The sequence below is a fragment of the Equus quagga genome, chromosome 13, assembly GCF_021613505.1.
Source record: "Equus quagga isolate Etosha38 chromosome 13, UCLA_HA_Equagga_1.0, whole genome shotgun sequence".
NCBI classification, from domain to species: domain Eukaryota; kingdom Metazoa; phylum Chordata; class Mammalia; order Perissodactyla; family Equidae; genus Equus; species Equus quagga.
In genome coordinates, this window is record NC_060279.1 from 95,621,579 (window position 1) to 95,625,667 (window position 4,089).

Consider the following 4,089-nt stretch of genomic DNA (forward strand, 5'->3'; position numbering starts at 1 on the left):
GGCCTTTGTCATATTTCTCTGTACTGTAGCCGCATGGGGATTACCCTAGGCACAGGAATATGCAATTGTTTCAAGCTTTGGAGTGTGGGGCCAATCCCCTATGTGGCGTTTGAGAAGCACAAGTCTTCTGCAGCTGACAGGCCCCACTACCTACAGGGCCACACACACTGTCGACTCAGTCTTTCCCTGTGCCTGCACCCCAACCCCCTTAAGTGGACCCAGACACCCCATTACAGAGGTCCCACACACTCCACCAATGCCCCACACACTCCACCTGCTCCTCACACACACTCTGCCCTGCAGAGAGGGACCCACTCACCTGGCTGCAGAACATCCACACACCCCATCTGTGCAGGCTGAAAAGTTGCCCAAGGGCTTTCTCTTGCATGGGACCAGGGGTGGGCTGCCTTCCCTGGCTGAGTGGATTAAATTGGTGCTCTAGTCGGTGGGGCAGACCCAGGCTAACAGGCCAGGGGAAGAACTCCAATGGCGTCTGCCAGCATCAGTGTCAGCACACCTGTACTAGATCATAATAAGGGCTGCCACCAATGTCTCAGTCCCTGGGGAGGTCTCACCTTTCACTAAGATGTGCCCAGGTCCTATCAAGTGAGTCTCTTTCTGCTAAAGGACTGTGCACCTTTCTTTCTAGTGGTCTTACTTGCATTCTGAAATGGGTAAATTTGTGCATGGGCCCTTTAAGAGCCAGATTTTTTTTTCCCTTATGTCCCATAGCTTCTCTCGGGGTATTCCCCACTGTTGTTAGTAACCAGAGAAACGAGATATTATGACACTTGTCTTGGTTATATTGAGTCCTAAAGCTGCTTATAGTGGTAATATTCTCCAACTCAGATGCCAGGGAAGGCAGTGTACATTAGGATTGCTCCTGGGAGGCCGTGAAGCACCACTGCTTGTGAAGGTAGATCTTTTCTCTACAGAAATGAATTTCTGCCTCTTCCACCTCAGTCAGCACTGTCCCTTGTTGTGGGGTTCTTTCTATCCACTTTTCAGTTCTTTCTCAGGGGTAATTGTTCCAGGAGTAGTTGTAAATTTGTTGTGTGTGTCAGGAAGTGAGTTCAGAGTCTGCCTATGCTGCCATGTTGACACCAACTCCCCCTTTTGGGTTCTGATGGCAATATTCCTCATTTATAAACTTTACTTCCAAATTAAAATCAACAAGCAGTCCCATTAGTTCTGTCAGAGACTCCTGCACTAAGGAAACTTTGGCAACCTCTTTTTATGCTTCCTGGAGTCTCTGGACCACTTCTGATGCCATCAGTTGTCCAAAGGCCTCTGATGCAAGCTCAAGGCAGCTCTGTGGTTCTGGAAGAGTCAGACTCTCCAGGCCTGAAGTTATTCCTAGGACTGAAGTTAACAGACACCCTCATTATGTCCCCCAGTGATTCAGTTATTTCATTTATGAAAGATAAAGCTTTAGAATTTCTGCTGGACAATTTGGCTACATATCTCATGGATTAATTATGAATATTTCTCATACACAAATTAGTGACATGTCCAACGAACCATTCACCAACATTCTTAAACAGGTATCTCCTCTTCTATTGAAGGAGGTTCTTATTTCTACTGCACAAGATTGCTCCAGTTGAGCTTGAACTGGCAGAAGAAAAGAGGATGAAATACAGAATGAGCATTACCCACAGGATTGATAGATAGTTAAACCAGAGATAAAAAAAATGAAATGATTAGGGAAAAGGTCCAACTGCTTAACCTCCTCACACAATCCCGGGACCTGAAGTCTTGGAACCCCAGTCTTGTCCTCACCTTAGGTCATCTCAGAATGAGGTGGGAGAGGTAAGTGAACTCTCCCAGAGGGTTGAGTTCAGGAAGATTGCAGGAAAGAGAACCAGAGCAACTGCCTCTTTGAAAATCCATCCTCGGTAACAACAGAACCAAGAATTGGAAGACTTAAGATTGTTAAAATGTCTATGCTACCCAATGTGATCTACATATTTAATGCAATCCATGTTAAAATCAAAGTGGCATATTTTGCAGGAAGGGAAAAAAATCATCATCAAGTTCATATGTTCTCTCCAGGGACCCTGAGGAGCCAAAAAATATTGAAAAAGAGCAAAGTTGGGGGCTTTCACTTCCTAAATTCAAAACACTCTACAAAGCTACAGTAAATATGGTGTGGTGCTGGCGTAAAGAAAGAAATTTAGACCCAGGGAACAGAATAGAGAGCCCAGAAATAAACTCTACTGTATATGGTCTTTGAGAAGAGTGCCAAGACCACTCAACTGGGAAAGGTGAGACTGTTCAACAAAAAGTGTTGGGAATGTTGGATATCCACATGCAACATAAGGAAGTTGGACCCTTAGCTTACACCATGTACAAAAATTAACTCAGATTGGATTAATGTCTAAATATAAGACCAAAAACTATTACATTCACAGAAGAAAACACAGGGAGAAAGCTCCTGACATTGGATTTGGCAATGATGTCTTAAGTATGACCCCAAAAGCTCAGGGAACAAAAGCAAAATAGAGAAGTGGGATTACATCAAGCTTAAAAACTATTGGTCATTAAAGGAAGCAATCAACTGAGTGAAAAAGGAACCTATGAAATGGAAAAATGTATTTGTAAATCATAAATGTGTTAAGGGGTTAATATCTAGAATACATAAAGAAGCCCTACAATTCAACAACTCTAACAGACTAATGATGTGGCCAAGGAAATAGTCAATGCTGTTCATAAACCAGATGTTTAATTTCTAGTTGAGAGGCTGCCTGTATCTGTAGTGGGCATGATGGCTCCAGTTCTGTATAACCAGTTTGTCATCAAAACTTTAAAAGCTGGGGGCTGGCTCAGTGGCACAGCAGTTAAGTGCGCACGTTCCGCTTCGGTGGCCTGGGGTTTGCCGGTTTGGATCCTGGGTGCGGACATAGCACTGCTTGGCACACCATGCTGTGGTAGGTGTCCCACATATAAAGTGGAGGAAGATGGGCAAGGATGTTAGCTCAGGGCCAGTCTTCCTCAGCAAAAAGAGGAGGACTGGCAGCAGTTAGCTCAGGGCTAATCTTCCTCCAAAAAAAAAAAAAAAAAAAAAACAACGTTAAAAGCTGTATCACTTTTTTTTCAAGATGATGAGTCGCAAACCAAAAGCAATGATTGTGGTTTAATTACTACTTACAAAATGAGCACAGTAGCTACACAAATGAAACAACTTGAAATGTTTAAAAGACAAAAGCACATCTGGAAGTAATATTTCTGGTTCCACAACATTGTGAATGTACTTAATGCCAATGAATTATACACTGCAAAATGGTCAAAATGGCATACTTTATTTATGTTATTTTACCACAATAAAAATAAAGTTAAGAGAAAAAAGGGGAACGAGCCCTCTTTACTGCAATAGGCTTGAAACTTACAACCTAATAGAGAATAAAAGATTCAAGAGAACCTGGCAGTTGGAGTGTGATACTGGTTAATGGAAGTTTGAGAAGACAAACCCTAATGCCAATCTCTAGATTCTTGTGTAGTTGGGAAAACTGTGAGGGAAATAATGGGAATGACCATGAATTCAGGAATCGTCACTTCTAGGTTCAAGGTAGGAGCTTGTGGCCAGGACTGGACCCAGAGGCACTTCTGAAGCTGACAATGAACTAGTTCCTGACTTGGGTGGTTACTCAGGTGTTAGCTGTTATATTTTGCTAATTTATGCTTATCTGGTATGAACTTTCTCATACTTTCTAAATAAACTAGCTTATAAGGTAATGTTCATGGTTTTGTTTCATAATCATCTTGTCTTTAAACATATAACTGCCCTATCTTTAATACAAATAATAGTTTTACAAAAATATATTCATAAATTTTAGGTAAATGACACTATATTGCTCCTTCTAATTAATGAAGGCATCTATTGAAATTAGATTATATGGCCCTTTCAAAAGATAGAATAATCCTAGCTCCTTAAAAATACAACACTCAGTTTTTTATTTTATTTTATTTTTTTGAGGAAGATTAGCTGCCAATCCTCTTCTTTTTGTTGAGGAAGACTGGCCCTGAGCTAACATCCGTGCCCGTCTTCCTCTACATTATATGTGGGATGCCTGCTACAGCATGGCTTGACCA